The 21,127-nt window shown below is 38.0% G+C and overlaps 1 protein-coding gene across 5 annotated transcripts in view; it reads left to right on the top strand.

The window, feature by feature from the left end:
• The window catches only part of LOC114879544 (nucleolysin TIAR), a 354,927-nt gene that overhangs the window by 86,425 nt on the left and 247,375 nt on the right, over positions 1–21,127 (top strand). The gene's annotated exons all lie outside the window — the stretch shown is intronic.

Here is a 21,127-nt window from a genome sequence, read left to right as displayed (position 1 = left end):
GCATATTTGCAACACAATGCAAAGAAGGGTTAAGTATTTGAAATTATTGATATGTAATAGAAATTATTATTTGTCGACTGAAATGGAAATTAGCTTCTATCGATCGGGCAATTAAAAAGATAATTTGAAAGACTGCGACAGTCGATGGCGATGCAAACGATTGGAATTGAAATGTCCCAGGGGATGGGGTTCAATTTCGTCATCGTAAGGAGTCGTTTAACTATTAACAGGGTGAGACGGAAGTAACGAAAGATCGAAGGAGGGAAATTCATGGACTACCGTAAGATGAAATAGGGGTTGAATCGGAGGATGAAAAAAAGGAAAAGGTAAAAATCTGCTAGTAAAATTAGCTCCAGGCGAGGAAATAATTGCAAACAATTACCGTGTATCTAAAATTGGTTTTGCTAGTCGCGTTGGGAAAACAATTGTCCTGGTAAGACAATTTTCCACCACCAAATTTAGGTAAATGATGATAGTTGCCAGGGAAATTTACGGGTGTAATTTTTCGAAAGCATTGGATTGCCGTGCACCCCTTTCCTTTTCCTCTCTCTTCTCTGCAATTCACTCTTTCTCCCTCTTCATCGTTCCTGCAGGTAAATGATTTCGAAGTAAATTGCTGGGTGGAGAAGGCTGCCTCGAATCTTACCCCCTGTGGCAATGTTACCTTTGATTCTTTTTTCGTAAAACGCCAGTTTAAACGAGTTTTGGCATGTAGTGAATAGCTCAGACATGTCCAGCCAGTCATTTGAAACTGTGACGGTTTATTTTCTGTTTGAATGCTCAGTGTTAAGTCTATTTATTTTACGTATTTATAAGAAAATGTTACGTAAAACGACATAATAGTGGATTCTAAAAGAAAGAATAATATTTTGAAATGGCAAGGAAACACGTAACATTACGTAAAGTTAAAATAACATTGATCTGATGTAAAACTATCAAAGCTGCAAGCACCGTGTCGATAAGCTTGCGAACGTTTCTTTGTTCCTTCGGTCTTTTTCTCGTTTTCAAGATTTCCCCTGGTTTTCCTCTCGCGATATACTTTTTCAGCCGGAAAGCTTTCATCGACGTTGCGCTTTTTATTTACAGCCAAGATAGTCAATGTGGACAGAAGCATTGTTGTCGAGCCATCGATTATATAAGGGGAGTTTCTTTTATATCGTACCAGTGTCATTTAAAAGGAGTTTTACTGGTTTTTAAGCTTCACCTGTATTTGATTTATGATAACTGTGTATGCAAATATGCATTTGTATAACATTCTTTTTCTTTTGTTAAGTATTCTATAGCGTTACATTATTTCTCTGTTATCCTGGATTTTCTGTATTCAAAAGATATTCTGTTATTTTTGAATAAAATCAAATTAGAATATTCAATGATGTCACGTTATTCTACTATTTCCGTGGGTTTTCTGTATTCAAAACGTTTTCTTTCATTCTTGAATAAAATAAAATGAAGTAAAATTTTCTATCAAAATTATTAGCTCGATACATTGAAAGTGGGAAACTTAATTTAAAAGTGTCTGACCATACGTGGACTCTTCTACTGCGACAGTCGACGTGTTAAACAACACTCGCTAATCTTAATTCAATTACAAAATTTCAACCAGATCTCTTCTTCGAGATTGATTACACTATTTTCCAAGACACTAGCCATATCTTCAGATAAATTTTCAGATTTTTTATTAAGGATTTGATGCGTGTTCTAGGCCGATATGAGAGGAGCTCACTTTTTTTTCTAATCTTATTTTCGTTTCCCTTTCTCTTGTTCCTCGTGTCTGTAGTCGCTCTTTCTGTCTGCCGCGCTAACAGCAGGGACGTGTGGCAGCAAATAACGTGTGATTGATTTCACAAAAAAAAAACTATACCCTCTCGGATAGGGTCGGCTCTGGTTGGTACAAATTGAAAAATAAGTTACACGTGTCCACTCAAAGGTTTTCTACCTCGGTACCTACCATTTTCTGGTATGTCCTATCGGAATGAAATGCTCGTTCCTTTTACGTTTATCATAATGTAGGGACCGACGCAGGAAAATATTGATTTTTATAACGTACGAGCAAGGGAGTCAGTCCAGTAATTGCAGACAGAGCGAAAAATCGATACTTGCAACGGTGCTAGTTGCATATAGCGATTGCAATCGGACAAAATTGGTTAAACAGTAATGGCAATACAGACGGAATTTTTAATGAAACTGGTGTATGTGGGTGGTAAACATTGTGGGATATAATTTGTACAGTTAATTAGTGGAAAACAACTATTGCTATCAAAGGTAATTAGTGTCGGTTTTTTTGGAAGCTTCTACGTGTTTCAATCTCAAAATTAATCAGAAGATTAAGAAATACTTAATATTTTAGGTTTAGAAATTGTATAGAAAAGTATCTTTTGCTACCAATCATTATAAATTTTAATATTTACTAATTTCCTAATTTTTTATTTATTTTCATAATTGATTTGTTATGTGAAAAAATACGGAGGTACGTAAATTAATTACGAGAACGTACAAACATAAATAGCATGTTCCATTGAAGAAACATTTACCACCTTAAATTTGAGATTATTGTTAATGTATTAACAATGTTTTGCTTGTTATATTTGATTCATATTTAAATACATACTAATTAATTATGAACAGTAAGCGAAAACGTTTAACAGGTCGACAGGATGGTCTTTTTCAGGATCAAGTAATTTCGTTGGATGACGAACGTCTTTTCTTGCCAATTAATATATGATTAATTAATAGGATGACACTTTAGATTTCAGCTAGTCTCCACCGCTGTGTTATTACAAGCTACTTCCCTCCAGCCAAGCCATTGTAATTACAACGATGTTTTCACGGGATAATGTATTCAACGCTTGACGTATCGAAGATGCTAATTACTAAATCTAACGATGCTACATTGAAAATGCTAATTAGCAAAGTGTACATCCGACAAACAATCTTAAACGTCCCTGCCTAACGTTCTCTCCTCATTTGAATTATTTCTATTATCAATAATAAAAATTAAATTTTTAATGTTGGCATAGCATTAGAAAGACCCTCTTCTGACTCACACCCGATAGTCGCGGTGTTAATATAAATTCGTTGTTTTCTATATCTTTAGCTCCGTTTAATCTTGTATTATAGTTTCACGTGTGTATCCGATTGCACGCGGTAGGTATGTCCGTTCTTTGTTCCACGACGTGGCAATTCGAAGAATCCGATTGTTAAAGGGTGGCTGCACGCGTACGATCCTACTGGTACACGGTAACCACGGCGGTTCACCTCGGCGATTCGTTCGTTTCCGGTGATTGCGCAGTGATTGCGACGTCACTCACAAAATCAGCCGGTCTGCGCTTGGCAAATTAACGCAATTTCCAAAACAAACGGGCTTTACCAGTCGCTCCGCGCCTAGACTCTGCTCGGTACATACACGGCATGTACGCCGTTTGTATATACGGTTTAATTGCGAGCTCCGCTCCAAACACCACTCGTTTATTACATCCAGAAAAAGCACGAAGGAAGTCAGGATAGAAGGGGAATGCAGGCAGGCGTGCGTATTTCCCGTTGTTTCGGGAAACGGACCGAAATTTTCTCCAATCTTGCGCGCAATTACCAAAGATTTCTGTGACATGCTCCATTCCACGGATGTTTCGATGGTATGGGTCGAAAACGAACGAATGGTATTGGCGACTGAAAACGTTCTATCAACTACTTCGTGATTTAATTTGGAAGATTATAATAAATTTCCCAAAGTGTACGATAATTGATAAATCATTTGTTCAACGTTTCTCAAAATGTTCGTCGTTATACTTTTTCGTAAGGGTGGAAAATATTTTCTGGTTAAGTGAAGTATCATTTCTTTGACGGTATGTTGTTAGCCATTTTAAATTGCGCGTCTCACACTTTTGCCCACCCCTCCCCCAATATTCCACCCTCGAATCCACCGCTCGAGGCTTTTCTACCCTACATTTCAATCAGTGCTCTTGACAGGCCCTCCTTCAACTTGATGTAAGAACCACTTTTCCTCTTGGCAAATTAATTGCCAAATTAACCACGAGAAATTAATCTTCACCTGATCGAAGCATAACGGCAACTTCTCGATTAGCTACTTCGACTAAACTTTGATACAAATTTCTTCATCTAACAATAAGTAAATAATATTTATATATCCATATTTTATCATTCGACAGATTTTAACGAATTCAAGTATCCATCAAAATAATTTCCTATAAAATATTCATTTATGGGTGACGTACATAGAAGTTGAAGTGTGAACTGCGGTTGGTACACAATAAAAAAATAAATACAGAGATTAAGAGAGGCACGTTAGAGGGTAACCAAAAGACAAAGAAACTACAAAACAGAAGATAGAAGTTCTTAAGAAAAAAAAAGGAGAAGAGGTATTCCCGAAGAGACCATTGGTAAACTAGGCACTCGTTGAACCGATTGAAAGGAACCTGGTAGCTGGTAACGAAAGCCGTAATAAAAGCTTCCTGTAAAGCGAGTTTTTATTTCGCAAAGTCGGACGAGTGACCCGGGGGGGTTTCGTCTCCACCTCGAGTTTCATTTCTTTTTCAACTTTTCTCTGTGTTCTTCCGCAAGCCAGCCACTCCACGATCCTTTAGTTTACTTTTTGAGTCTCGGGTCTGTGCCCTTCTGCGCATTGTACTTTATTTATTTAGTATATTCGTGCCTTCTCCGTCGAGTCATGGCTCTTTGCAATGAAAACTGAAATAGCTATAAAGCTGGAGCCACTTTAGGGACCGTTTCATAAATGAATTTTACAATGGAACTTTTTTTATTTCTACTCTATTTATATCAATAATTTAATGCTCAATTCCAAATATACCAAACTCATGGTTAAGCTATTGTTATTCAAAGTATGGTTGGTCGAAGACTCCAGTATCAAAACAATTGGCACACCAAGTTTCATTATAATAATTGTATTATAATTAACAATTTTATTACACTTTAATTAGAAGATCACATGGTACTTTGTTTGATTTATTAATAGTTTTCATTTGTCGAGAAGATATGGTCTGACCATAACGCGCAATACTACTTGGAGAAGCTCGGTCAAGTAGTACGAGTCAATAGTAGTGCAGACATACAGCGTCCAGTGTCGTAACGCATTCAAAAGTGTTTCAGTTTTGTAACTATTATGTTTTTCATTATCAATATTGAAGATTCCACTTATAAATTTGTTAAAATATCTACACTTTTCATGAAACCTAATGGCCGATTTTTCTCCACTGTCGGACCATTTTTTTAGCGTGTTTTTCTTTAAATCTCTCAAATCCTTTGACAATGATACGCGTTTACGGCTACGCGCGAGGAGGATAGGCGGAATCGTCTGGTTTCTGAATAATTTTTGTAAATTGGCCCCATATGTATGACCGTCCAACCCTCTCGAATTCACAACTAGAAGGGGAAGCTAGCATTTGTATTTTTGTAGCCGAGCCATGGTTGGTCCCTGAAGCCGTCTCGGTTCGTGGTTCTTCTCGGTGTCTCTTCGATCCATTTCCACCCTCACCTTACACATTTCAAAAGTGGTATTTTAAAACCGCCGTGTAGAAATAAAAGAGCTTTATGGCCACGGTAAGCTCCGGTGGGGCTGGTTACTTTCCAAAATTATAACCCCTCGTCCACATGTCCCCTTTCAATGCATAATTTCGAACGCGACGAACAGACAGCCATAATTCATTTTTTTATTATAACACAATACCACTAAATCACATTTTCCGTACACCATTTATAAAATTCCTTCGTTTGAAAATTTGAATTCGATGATTGCAACGTGACGGTGGCAGAAAATTAACTGAAGGATTTTTCATATTCGATTGAGGTATGAATCCTTAAGTGGCGTCGAGCGTGAGAATTCAGGCGGATAAGCGTAAGTTATTCACCCCAGGCGGACATGGCTCTATCGCCTCGTTGATATCGTTACGCAAACACGAAGACGCGCGATACCATATGACCGGGAAAGCACGCCGGAAATGGGAATACCTTGTGACGATTCCTTCTGAATTTCGATGATGCTTTCTATCATCGCACACTATTCGCAAGAACTCGTTTCCCGAGACAAATAGGCGAAAATATACGGGGGGATATAAATGGGAGCAGCTGTGATTTCTTTTTTTATTTTTTTTTTCAAATGTATATAACCTTCTGATCCAACACGTCAGGGGCAACTATGGCTCTTCTTTTTTTTCCCCCTCAAATATGTATATAGCTTTCTAAAACAATACATGTGAAAAGTGTCAGAAGGGAAATATAATTTTTACGGTAATTGTACTAATTACTAGCTGATGATTTCCAAATTGCTGCAATGAATGCTAATTAGTGATAGTTATTGCCGATTAAATTTACAATATAATCAAATAGAAGTTAAATTGGAATTTGATATTTGGAAACCGTTAGAAGGTAAACCATTCTAGAACTTATGTTCCGTACGATAGTTCATGGTATGGTACGGCTTTAAAACTCATAATAGCGAATGTCAGGGTACGGTGAAAACCGATGGCCACTTTATGGTTAGATTTTAAACAAAATAGGAAAGCCGTAAAACGATGGTCGTTAAGCACGGTTGGTATCCTACGTCCACAGACCGCACACCCTTCGATCCTTCTGGTCATCCTGCGGTGAACGAACGGCTCCGATACCAGGCCGACCCTTAAAAGCCCACTCCATCAAAAGGGTAGCTTTTATACCTTCTATATTTACGAGGGATGTTTCTTCTTCCGCCGCCGGCTTTCTCGCGATAAGAGTTACAGTCTCTCCTGTATCGACCTGTCTTTCTGCTTCAGACTGCTTACGTCTTCGATGAAATAGAAAGAATACACTGCAGCTGCTTAACATTTTGTAGTGAAAAATATGAAGGATATTTGTATCAATTTATTACATTCGCTTTTCTTTTTAATAATTGAGAAAATAACAAAATGTTTGAACGTGTGTCTTCAATCGATATCAAGCCCAATACTTACACCCATAAATCTCCCATCGTTTCTCCTTTACCGCATGGTTAGCTCCTACGAGCTCATTGACTGCATGATTATGCAGTGAATTCATGTCGGTTCGAAGGTCTGCATATTTCCATGCGCACCGTCGTTGATCTTAGGAGACGTCGTGTAGGGTGGTGCATAAAATGAAGGGAAAGGGAGGAAAAGCGATGGAAAAATATATATATCCAGCACGCAGTTGTGTTATCTTCGTTACCCGTATTAACATAACCGTCGAAGCAGAAAGCTAGGCCAGTGTTAGCTCTCGTGCCTTGCCAAGAATCGATTGCAGCACGAAATATGCAAACCAAATTACATTTCACCACTGCAAAGCTTTGATTTCTCAAATGTTTAATAACAAAATAGTACGCAAACATTGTGGTACAGCCAGCCCATTATCAATTTTTCAACCTCTCTCGTAATAAACTGAGATATAATAATTTTCAGCCACACCTCTTCTAATGTGCGTCATCAAAATGGCATTATGTTCTTAAAAAGTTGACACGCCATATTTCTCTTGTTTCAACTCGTCGACAGAGTACATCTGGAAAATCCAGGACCACACTTCGTGTTATTATTTGTCAAAGAACATTTTCGTGTTCTCTACCCTTGTCATTCTTCCATCCCTGTTCCTTACAAACTCATAAACGCAATATGCATTACCCTTGACGGAAGTCACGTAAGAGCTGGCTGGCTCAAAATCATCCTGCAGGAGAGTCTTTGAGGGCGCATGAATATAAATAAGCCTTGAAAGACGGGAAACAAGTCGTTCGCCGCAGATTTGCCTGGAACCTTGCCGGTTACCCTCATAGAATGTGTTAACTGGTTCGAAAGCAGGCCACAGAAGAAGGTAAAGCAGAAGCGGAACAGTTGAAAACACGATAAATAACGGAGAAGCCTAATGTTGCATGAACGCGATAAGCCGTTCGTGTATACAGGATGCGATGGGAAAGGTGGTAGAATCAGGTAAACGGCGCTTCTACGTAGAAAAATCAAAATAAAAGCTTCGCGTAAGACTCTTGGTTTACAAGAAAATTGATTTTAAATATTTAGAAGATGTGCTTCTATTTGACTACTTCCAGCCATTATCTTTGAGCTACTACAAGGGATGCTAATATTATAATAAATACTGATGATACATTCACTAACTATATTAATTTTAATTTACATTGATAATTAAATTATTGACACTGAAGATTCGATAATGTTAGGAGCCAAGGTGCAATACCACCTGAACCTATTCTCCACTGCTGATGTTGCAGACATAAATTAAAAATCAATTTTCATGAAAACAAAGCATCCTATAAAAAAACTTTACAGAGCATTTTGGACGTATTTTTACCTATAAAATAAAATCACCCTACAGCCACTTAGAGAAACATTACACCAAAGCGAATATATGAACGAAAAGTAGTGTGATGTGGTTGCTGTTAGGGTACCGATAGAGCTACCATTCATCCACTCGTTCTAAATAAATAACAACCGATAGATATGGATTAAGGAGAGAGAACGAGACTGAAGGAATAGTGGTTCGGTAGAAGGAGTGCACGTAGGAACGTGTTGGGTGCGGGGGGCATGGGCGACCCTCGAGACATAGAAAATGGTCGTTTCGTCTACGGACAGGGGAAACGGCTCGCATTTCTCTCCGGAAGCCCGACGACAAATCGCTTTGACGTGGCTGTCGGTCGGAAAATTTCGCTCCTTCTGAGGTTACCGTTGGGAACACGCAATCGCTCATTGCACGCCGTGCCAGATTTCTGTCGCGTCCATTTGTTCGGGTCGCGGCCCCGTTTAAGCTCGATCGGGCATGCTCCACATTTCGATGTATCTTATTTACTTTAAACGGATTAATAACGGTACAGCTTTACGGTTTATTAATTCGTCGCACGTTCGATTCGATCAGACGGTCAACTGCGTTCATCAATTTTAATTCTTACGCTGACTGGGTCAATCAGTCTTCGTGAAACTTACGTAAGGAGGTTTATTTTTACCCGTCTACCGTGTTTGTCTTCGAATACGGACAAGAGAGGCTGTGACTCTTCTAAAGTCATCCGACTTCGTTCTTTTTCCGCGCGGATTATCGCTCGGATTTGCATGAGAATGAAACTTTCATAGATGGACGAAATTAATGAATTTTAATAAGGGGACAGAATCCACCCCCTCCCGTCCCGGCGAGCTTTTTCCTCCGCTGCTCATCGTATCGTCGTCACCCCATTACCGTCGGATAAATTAAATGCGTTAACGCTGCCGAAAAAAAACTTCGTCTTTGCTTGACTTGTTCCTGGTCACCCTTTGCATTTAACTTCGTTACCTTTTCCTTGACTTTCTCCCTTTGCCTTCTTTCCCAACCTTGACTTAATTAAGATTCATCAAGCTGCACAACGAAATGAAACGCTAACAGCTGCGCAAAAGGAGGATCGATCGTTTGTTAAACACTGGTGCACACGAGTGAAAATAATTGTAGGGTACAGGGGGTGAATCTTTTTTTAATTTAGCATCTTCTTAATTCCGACATATTTTTTAAATAATACAAATTTTGAACAATTTGTTTCAGGTAAGACACCCCAAAAGACAGTACGAATCGACCGAAACCTCCATTCCTGATGGCTGTCGTCAGTTCCAGACATCAAGGTAAGTCTCAAATCACGGCGGAAATAAAATTTAATTATTTAATTTGTGAACAGGGCGACAAAATCGTGCATTACTTTCCTGCTTTCTATTTGCTCGATGAATGGGCTGATGGATAGGGAACTCTGTTGAAGAGGTAGGCAGGGTGCAAAGAAGGTCGTTGGTGGCCCTTGGAGCTGGTGAAACGAAGGAGGAGAAAATGAGGGTGAAAAGAGGGGTGGTCGTGAGAGTTTATAAGTTGGTAATTTGAGGCACGGGGCACGTACGCGAATCCAGATCTTTGCTGCGCCGAAATAAATCAACCACCTACGACCCCCTTACCCCCCCCCCCCCCCCCCCCCCTCGAAACTCCTTTTTCTACCGTCTCCGCCGCGACTTCCTCTACACCCACGATCCCTTCTCGATCTTCACACAAGCTAACGGTTATTTATTCGAGAATTACCGTCGCTTATAATAAGCCCCTCTTTATTCTGCCGCGCTACGGCACTCACGGTGGAACAGATTTTCCAGTGATTTAATGGAGTTTTTCCGGGAAAATACAAGCCGTGTACACCGGCCTGTCCTCTTTATCTTCGTGAAAATAAAAAGATTACTGCCGGATATATCGATCTATATCTCCTTCTTTTTGTGATTTGCGAAGCACCAATTGCCTCTTTCAAATGGATATTCAATATTCAATAATAGCCTTTCAATGACTATTTCGAATTATACATTTTTCTTATTTTAAAATAATGTAAATAGTTCTTAATCATTTTTTAATATTTAAAGAAGGAAAATAATGGTACATATTTAATATTTCTAATCAACAATTTTCTATTCTCTTAATATTTTTATTAACGATTACACTCCCTACTTATATTACATGCAAAAATAAAGTTCTTGAACACTTTCAATTAAAAATTGCTAAGTTATTCGTTTGATAACTGTATCTAATTGTTTCTATTATCATCGTACTTGCTCGATGTGTTCTTCACACTGGCTTCTGACCGAATGTGAACAAATATAGGAAACATCCCCGATAGGAACGAAGGTTACTATGCGCGCGCAGTTGAACCCACCCTCTGGAGGTGTGGTCATCCCCTTGCTCCCTATCAAATACCTATAGACATTTTACTCAATCAGAAAATCTACAAGAAGAAGTTTGGAAGTAAAGAAAAGTTCAAAAAAGTTTCGAATAACTGACACGTTTAGCCCGATACATCACAATAAAAAATATTAAAAGTACACTTTATTTGTAGCGACGATGCAAATCCATTAATCTCTTTTTAAGATCATTAAAATTTCTTAATTATAATGGTTAAAATTTGCAACACGCCTCGTTGCAAATTTCTTAGTTTCTTACGATCAACACCAGTGACAGGTCGATAGATTGACTTTTCACGGGGTGTAGAACGGGGGTCGGTACATCGATGGGGGTAAAAGGGAATGGTGGTGTACCTACGGGGAATACGTTGGTGCACATCGTATAACGTACGCGGTATGCTGAAGGGGTGAGAGACAGATTAATGTGACCCCGTCACCGTTCGAACAAAGCTTCGCACAATGGCCGCACACCGGGGACACTGGACGGGTGGATTGCGTGGGACGGGGTTCGATGTCGGGGCTAGAGGACCCAGAGGGGTACAGAAGGAAGGGGCTTGACTGCTCTGGATATATTACCCGCCACTCTCGGCTATCACCAATGAGATTCAATGCGCGATCACGTACGTCCGCTACGATACCTGCAAAAGTGTTGTCCGTTTTGTGTCTCTATTTCTCGATTCCACGAGTTCTTTAGTGTTTCGTGCCTCGTTTTCTATCGATTCTTCCGATATTCTTTTCATACGACGATTGCTAACAAATTCCATTAACCTTAGGACGCTTTAAGTTCAAGGGAAGGTCATAAAAAATATTTTTTTATTCAGAAATATATTTATATAGTAGAGTGATATAAAATATTGAGGCATTTGTTACCAAAACGATGATTGTTATTAAGTATAGCGGATTTGAACCTTTCATAAGTATTTAGCAAAAGTTTTCTATTCTAAGAAATTGTGTGGCCCTTTTTTAGACAAAAATTAAATGCAAGTAGTGCAAATTATTTTGAATTACATATTTTTAGGACATACATGCTTTGGTGGCTAAATGATCCTGCATCAGGCATGCAAGGGTTAAACATTGAATAAGACATTATTAATATTAAAATTCCATGCACATGTTTAGTTTTGCTCTTTACTGTATACAACGATAAAATTAACCTATTCAATGCAGCATGATAATAAAAGTCATTGCACAAAATTATTTGCTACTTATGTTGAAATAACTTTTAAAGTATGCTGTCTCAATGAATTTAGCAATCAGTATTAAAAATTGTAAAGCTGATGAACTATGGTTCCTAAATAGCTATAGTATAGCGTGATAATCTATCAAAAAAGGAAGTTATCTGATATCTCTGTCCGCTAGAATATATAACAATATTTAAAAAAAACATCTATAACATGAATGTGCTCTACAACATCTTCACGTGCCTTTGAATGAACCGAATTCGTGAATGAATGTAACTAGGTACGTAAGGGTCTGTAGATATAGGTCACAACATGTTACAACACTTTGTCAACAACACTCCTTCCTGGAAAGAATCGAAACTGGAACACTTACGATTTGATTAATGTCGAAAATTGTCGTCAGCTAAAGTATACGTGTTGCGAATGGAATTGATAGAGTCACTTCTTCGCGACGAAATGATTCGCTGGCTGTTACATTGTTTCAAGGCTCGATAGGGTGCCGATAGAAGGGGGTGCGTGCGCACCCCTATTTCGAGTTTCGAGACTTAACTCGTTGTATCGTGGCTGTATCGATTCACCCCCACCGAATGTACCGACCCCGGTGGTGGGAAGACCGACAGATAGTCCACTCTTCACGAGGCAAATTCTTTTTTTCTTCAAGCTACACAAGTATTTTAATATTTTTTATAATATCATGAAAATTACAAATGTAACGGGTCACGAAGTTCGAATAATTTAAATGAACGATAATTTAAGGATTTCGTTAAGTATCATGAAGGGCCCCATGGCAATTCTTTTAAACATTTGGAAAACGTTTCAATACATATTTTAATTTTTTGTAAAATATCAGGATATGCAAAAAAGTCATTTACATACCCAAGTATCTCGTATGTAATTAATAAGTAGAAAAATCATATTCTAATTTAAAAGAAATAAAATTTATATTTTTAACATCAGAAAAACCGAACCCATAAAAATGATTCTTATCAAAGTGACTCTATACTAGTCGTTTTAGTATCTCTTAATTGCAAGGGTTAAAAATATACTTTAATATATTATTAATGTATTATAAAAAGGGAATCTTTCGCAGAGTACTACCTTTTTGTTTATTGTTCATATTTTGTATCGTCGAAATTTTCCCTGAATTTTGACGAGGGTAACATGGACTTGTACATTCTACCCCCACTCCTCCCACGTTACCCCTACCACGAAACCACCCCTAAAACCCCTCTGACGAAGGGGTAGTTTCACTAGTTCCTGGTGGAATCACGAGATGACGCCAGGGTTCGCTTTTTCCCGATGAAAAGCAGCGTCCCGACGCCCCTACGTTGATAAAGAGGAAAACTGAAGAGCGGGCAAGTTTCGAAGCTCGGTACTCCGCCTCGAATCTACGCATTCCATGGAAAATGGAGGGAACCGAGGACACGCGGAGGGGTGGCGTGCCTGGGGTGCAAAAAAAAAAATGCCGGAGAGAAGAAATAATACTCACGCCACGTACATGGCGGTACAGTAATTTTCAGAACAGTCGTGCCCGGTTTGCTTGCAGCAGCGTAAGCGTGACTAGAGGCGATACCATCGAGATCCCTTGAAGCGGATAAGCAGCCGCCGGTCAGGCCGTTTTATTTTCTAGTTTAAAATGTAAAATAACGGGAATTTCGCAAATTACACCGGGCTGCGTTATTTGTACAAAGTAATGCGCCGAGCGTGCCTGTCCTTTCGTTCCGTCTTAAGTCCGCCGGGGTCCGGCACTGGCTCCTTTCCGTTTTTCATTCTATGATCCCTCGGAATTCCTGGTTAGAGGCACGCTATCATTATTTTTAGGATTGGAATTAATGCACAGCCTCGGATTCTAGTACGATTCGACACGGAAATGGAACCAGCCTACTGCTGTGTTCCTCGTTTCACCCTCTATAGATCTGCCGAGTTCTTGTTGGACGGCGGAGGTTCACTAAATCACGCTCTAATCTTCTTGCTTCGTGTCGTGCAAATGAATCATGTTCGATTGGCACGCGTTTATGGGGTAAACAAATTAAACCCTTAGCTACGGGGATTGCCTTAAGGTACGATCAAATGTAACGTCCTTAACACTTAACGGACGGGTTGTTTTTTCTTTGCCTTCCTCGGTTTCCGGGCATTTTTTAAAAGAATTATGTAAATCTGAGAATTCAATTCTTTTCATCTGAGAAGTTACTCCAAACTTTCTATTGCATAAATTATTCCCTCATTCTAATTTTATAAATATTTTATACTGAAATAAGTGAATCAAGATAATACCACGTGGTCAAAAATTAAATTACCATTAAAATGTTTTGAATTTGTCATTATACATTTGCATAAACATACGTAGTTTATAAACGGTTTTAGAATCATGGTTAGATGGAACGCTCGACGGGCATAAGGTTTTAAAGGAGAATTTAATATCAGAGTAACCAGATCTAACTTCGTCGTGGGTCTCGTGGATAGGTTTACAACCCTTTGATAATCGGACACCACGAAACTATTGCACCCCTAACTGCTCCACCCTGGCATCATACCATGTCACTACATACGCTTCAAGTTCATCGGGGGTAAAATCAATGCTTTGCTTTAAAGCGGACAAGCATCGAAGACTCCATGTTTGATAGCACTTAGCACTTTGATAGCTGCTGTTACGTATTCACGAATCCAGTACACAATTTTTAAATTATTATTCTCCATTTCATATTATCACGCTTTGGAAAATACGGCATGAAATTGATTTTATAAAAGAATCGTTTATAGAAGCTATTCGACTTTTTCAACTTATATTTGAAAAATATTCAAGCAACGATATTGTTTTTTGAAACAGAAATAATTAATAATTCGAACAGGTTCTGTAACAAAGGGCTTTTCAGGAAAATATTTCCAATGCTTGCACAATATGTAATATAAAGAGGATATTTAATTCCCTTTGCTAGGAAATGAATAAAACGTTACAAATGTTTTATACAATTACTGCGTTCATATCTGTTGTGTAAGTTTCGATTAATTAAAAAAATTTACAGCAATTGGGTGTATTGAATATTTTAAAGTAACGTCCAGAGGGAATACGATTTTCAATCGTGTTAGTTATAAACTAGTCTAACAATTGAAATTCATCTTTTTTTTATCTGTTGTATTTCAATTTCTTTTGAATATTAGTGGAATATATTTATTATATTTTGCATTTATTTCATTTCAATAAGGTATTCAGAAAAAACTGAAAATTCCTTTCCCTTAGAATTAAAATGAATAAATAAGAATATATCTTTACGTTCGATTTCACGGTGCATTAACCCTTTGACAACGATAAATCCATATTCATCGGATCAGATTTATTCGAGATAAAATGTATGTAAGAAGAACAGATATTCCTATATTATTATTATACAAGGAAAATTAAAATTATTGCAATTTTCTGGGCATTACCCAAGCTTATTACTCCAGTTATTATTCAACCTTTCAATTTTGCTACTATTTTTCAAAGCACATTTAATTGGTACGGTTGGTACCGATGACTCTATCATTATCAGTGCGTTAATAATTAATAAAAAACTGCTATCAATTCCACAAAAATAAACAATATCGACTGTTGTATAATTTTTTACAAAAGCCCCCTCAAATGTTTCCGTTTGGTCGACAGCAACTGGCCTGCGGCTGTTTATCCTGTCCCACAATGTACTCGACATGCAGCCCGATGACAATCAAAGCCTGTGGACAGAATCGAGCTGACAGCAGTTTGTGAAATTCAAGTCTGTGAAATGTTTTACACATTCTCTTTTCCCCTTCTGGCGTTGCTTAGGGCTTGCATGCGATAGAAATGCTGTGGCATAGGGGACGTTCATGTACATTCACGTCTGCTTAGCTAGAACCTCTGCTGCGTGTTTCACGCGACATTGTTCCTACTGCTTTTCATAAGAAACCTCGCTAAGTTATTTTCACTAACAACCAGATACTGGAACACGAGGACTGGTTGTCTTGTTTCAAATGGTGAGGTACTTTTGTTAAATATTAGGGTCAATCATAAAGGGGTGTCAACTGGTTGGTCAGTAGTTCGACCATAATTGGAGGATTAACAAAATTTTAATTTATATCTTATTAATTATCTGAAATTATCGAAAATATTCTAGTATTTATTAATAGGAGGAGCAACTGACTTCCACCCCCTAAAATTGAGCTACTCAAAGCAATTAGCTAATGAAATTAATCTACAAATATTCAATTCACCTAGATGGCAAACACTACTGAATGTTCTCTGTACTCGCTCCACGTCTCTCACGATGCAATTTCGAGATTTAGAAGCCGGTTTCGCGTATTAAATTCACGTTCCTGCACGCCGAATTGTTGTGAACGAGATATTACGCGAAAAATCGCACCCCGTATACCGCGTTACGTTTTAAATAAGATTTCGAAGAATGAAACGTTTTCTGCGCTTGCTGTCACCGAATTTTCGGTATTCATGCTGACGCGAAAAATACGCGATAAAACATAGAAACCAGACGTTATATCGTGGTTTTTATTGCAGATCCAAAACGCATCGTGTCACATTGAATCTTATATTCAGAGTAATACCTTTCTTCTGATATCCCTGCGTGAATTTATAAATTCATATTAACACAATAACTGTGACGCTGAGGCATTTGATAGTTTCATTAGATAGTATTTTTAATTTTCATAATTCAGGGGTATCTAATATGAACAATTTTAATTAGGAAAATAAAAGAATTTTTAATGACACAGATAATGAATTTCTATGAAGGTGGAAGCATCACCCCTATGGGTTTCCCAAACCCTCATGTAATTAATCCTAAAAGAACCAAAGGCGGGGCAACACCTTGGGAAATATTAAAAATATAATATTTTTCTCATATAAAAGGTTTCCAAAAAGTTATTTATTTTCACTTATGCCTTCAAGATTAATACTGAACAAGTGCTTTTATATTAGTAAAAATATTATTCAAAATAGAAAGCATTAGAAATGAGTTATTATGTACGAGTCCTCCCTTTTCTAGGGTTAATTACGATATTCGACCTCAATACGTGACTTTAATTATAATCTACAAAGCAATATAATATCCCAAATATTATTTACATGTCATCCGTGCCGCAGTAATGCTTCCTTTAAATTTAGAACCGAATCGTGCTTTCCCTAAATCTCGTGCTTCGAACAATATTATGTTTTCCCTTTTCTTTTTTTCTCGAGCATCTGACCCGCGTGCACGGTGAAATTTTCGGGAATTGTCGGCAAAGAAATAGAGGCACGTACACAGCTTTAATGGCTGCGACAGGGTGAAGGTGTTCTTTTTGCGAAACGTTTCCGCAGAACAGCAGATATGAGTCGGATAAATCTGGAACGTTGGTGTTTAACACACACATACGTATATGTACACACAAGGTTAAGATGGATAAGGTTTGCGTAACACATGTGCGAGGTATTATGAAATATCCACATTCTAAATGCTTTTGAATCTATGTTTCCCTGTATAAAATCCTTAACGTATAAGTACGCAGGACGTTTATGGTTCTCATAATATTCGTTTCGGGTATTTTCGCGACAAACGTAAATAGAGATTTTAATTATACCGCGCAGAAAATGTTTGTGGCTTTGAAAGTAATATATTCAAATAGAAATTTTAATGAAGAAGATTGAATTTACAAGTCGACTCTAAATCCTCTTGCTCTGCGCTTTTAAATTTAAATTATTTTTGGTAGAATTTATCTTCAAATTATAAAAATTTTCTATTCATAATTTACAGTCCATTTAATCCTCGGGGTGGTAGAGGCGTATTTAAAAAAATAATTATAATGTTTATCGTGCAGGCACGTCGAAGAACAAGACGGAGTAAACTATAACTATCTGACGATGTATGGGAAATGGATAAACGATGGCGGTTACGTCAACACGAGGGTTGATTTCGTCACGTTGAACGGAACGGATGTAATGTTAGCGCGATAGGGATGGAATATAGTAGGGTTACATAGCTATTTGCCGAGGGCAAGGAACGACGAGATGGAGTAGGGTATGAGAGCTTAACTTTGCCTCCTTATTTCCCAACAGACTTGCTTGCTCTGCCCTCTGCCCTCGCCCACCTTGCGAACATTCCTCTTCTTGCACCCTACCCCATCACTCGGCTCTATGCACGCGGTCGCTCTACCCATCGCGTTCTATGATTTACAACCAACGATGCTCATCTTGAAAACAGAGAGACGACCGTGCTGTCTGCGGTTCTCCCCCTCCATCCCACCCTTCTCGCATTTTACTCCTTTTATTCGTATGTCGTTGCTCAAAATTCATCTTGCTGCATTTCGGTGCTATGCAAAATGAGCGCGCACCATTTTCATCCTTGAACAGCACGGGGTGAAAAAAATCACATGGGCTTGATTAAACTTTTGCACACTTTTGGTTATTTCAATGAAATTATGAAATATTAAATTGGAAATTAAATTTTCGACCCTCGTTTTCCCTACTAACAATTTTCAATCAAGGCGATCACCCTCATTTCAATTTCGTGGCAAGCGATTTCTCATTTTTTGTGTGTTTATAAATGAAATTGATAATCATTAAAACAGAATAATAATTGCGTATTTGCTGGTCAGTATATCGGGCAAACATGTTTTTCTCCACAATAATTATTGATTAATACGATGCGCAGTTGTGCGCACGAGATTCGTTTATTTGCGGAAGAATTTCATTAGAACCATTTGGAGCATAATTAATTATGCTTCGATAGGGGAATATTGCGTAATTAGTGGTAACCAATGCGATGGTCAATAACGTTAGTTAAATAGATAACTTTAATTGCCCTCGCATTATTTTCCCCATAAATTCTCCATAAAATCCAGTCGTTAATATTCCAATGATAATATACCTTTCGTTCTTATGGGATCAAGCAAATCATATGTAATATCAGTGCCATGTAGAAAATATTTAAATGTTTTGAAAAAAAGCAAAAAAAATCAAACGATTCCATCTAATCTTCAAACTGCAAATTACATCTTTAAATTTTGTAAATATCTATTTTACAAATATTGTGTAGAATAGTTACAATTTTATAAATAATATTCAACAAGTAGATTGATAAATACATATTGAACTTGATCCCACCTCTATCTGTACATAAAAGTATCAGATGAATTTAAAACAACGAATATCGATGCAACAGTTACTAAACACATTGGACAGGATTAAACGGGCGTATCTACACGAAAAAAGATTAAAAATTTAAATGACGCGCATTGCCTTAGCACGGTAAAGGCGTTTCAACGGGCAACAGTATTTTAGTTGAAAAGCGCCTAGGCACCACACCACTAGTTGCTAAGTGCAAATAGTCAGCCACTGTGTGGCCTCGGAGGGTCCCAGACTTATTTCACGGTAGAACGAAAACTGGGATACTTCGGGACACTGGGAATACCGAATCCAGATCTGGGAATCCTTCAGTGTATCCATTGTTGGGTGACCTTTTCCACTTCTTGTTTTACGTTGTCAACTCTCGCTTCAGACGTGGCTACATTCGTCTACTTGTTCCTAATGAATACAAATCGTGTTTGAAGTCGAGTTTCCCAGGCAAATTAAACTGTTCAGTTATTCCATAAATAGTCCTTCAATTTCGTTTCGCACTGAGAACTTTATTCAGAGAGTAGAGCGCCACTGTGGTCGAACCATTGTTCCAGCTCACGTTGAATTTAGTGCTGTTTCCACGACGACTAGTTATTTGAATTGCATTGTCACCGTATTGAAAGGAATAATATTGTTGTTAGTAATAATACTATTTACTTGGCCTCTTAATTGCTGCAAAATATTGTTTTATCCTTCTGTTATATTCCACTTCACGAATAGCTGATACAAAACTTTACTGACGACCGTAAGTTTAATTAATATTAAAAATAGTCTTCAGCTTTTCTTCTTTCACAATCTTTCAACATTTTCAGAAATAATAAAATTTTTACGTTATTAATAAATTATCTAAAAATCTTTTTCATCCCCCGGAAAGAGAGTAACAAATTAAACAGATCTGAAAGCAACCGTTGTACAAGGAGGACACGTAGCCAGCACGAAAGTCGGCCAACAGAAACCTTACCAAGAAACGCGTCTATGTCGAAGTTATCGTTGATTTAACGAAATAAAAGAAAGCAGTTTCACCAGTGAAACTTTTCATTCGCTGTTAAAACCTATACATAACGGGCTACCGCTTTCGTTCGATAGAACAGTGCAACCGATATACTTTTTTTTCCTGGCTGGTTGCCGTTAGTCCCGAGGCAACGATACCCGAACGAACGAGCCGAAGGCGTTAAACGGAACCATTACCCCAACCAGCCACCATTATTGCTCATTTATCGGTGAAGGCAGAGTGAAACTATTGGCCATAGGCACGACGCGACACGATACTCTCCCTCTTTCCTTCCGTTCTTTAACTGTTCCGGTCTGGCCGCGGTTAAAAACATCTTTCTTTCTTCCACTTCGTCGCTGACTCCTGCTCCGCTTCGATAATTACGTAATTGCACTTTTCTTATTACTTTTTTCCTCTGACAAATAACTCGATGAATTATGCCGAAGAAGATGCGATTTCTGGGGGGATCCTGAGAATTTATTTGACGACAATTCGTTGAATATAAGGGATGTTTTCTTTTTTAAATTATGCAACGAATCCATTTGAAATTTTCAGATTATTTATGAATATTTATACATGATAAAAATGATGTTGCTTAGAAAGAATTTCGAGAGGTGACACGATCTTGTTGTTCGATAGATTTCAGGACCGTTTGAAACGCAACCTGTAGCACCGAAACCGATTCCACGATTGGAACGTTCGAAAGTTCGTACTTGTGAGCACGACCAAAGGGGATTACAGGAATTCAGTAGTATTTCCGCTTAGCGAATGCACTACAGAGGGTGTGTAACCCAGGGATTGCGTGTTCCGCTCAACATGGCGCGATAAACGTTCATATACGCGTAAACTTGGCCTTCCATTGCTGCGTTTACAACTTTATCTGAACGATGTCACAATTTTATCGTTCTCCAATCAATTTTCCTTAATTGGTAACTAGATATTTAACAAATATTTCCATAAAAAAACTTTCCTATAACTATTTTCACTCTATTACCCTGAAGTCTTAATTTACCAGCAATAAGTTCAAAGAGGAAAATGATATATTAACGGTATTCCATTTTGTACTATCTAGTATCGTACGGTTAACTAGAAAATATTCTCTGAAATGTTGTATAATAGTCGTATCCATAAACGAGGAAACTTATGCGGCAGTTTACTC

Source organism: Osmia bicornis, chromosome 4 (genome assembly GCF_907164935.1).
Source record: "Osmia bicornis bicornis chromosome 4, iOsmBic2.1, whole genome shotgun sequence".
Taxonomy (NCBI): Eukaryota; Metazoa; Arthropoda; class Insecta; order Hymenoptera; family Megachilidae; genus Osmia; species Osmia bicornis.
This window is presented reverse-complemented; position numbering and strand designations above follow the sequence as displayed.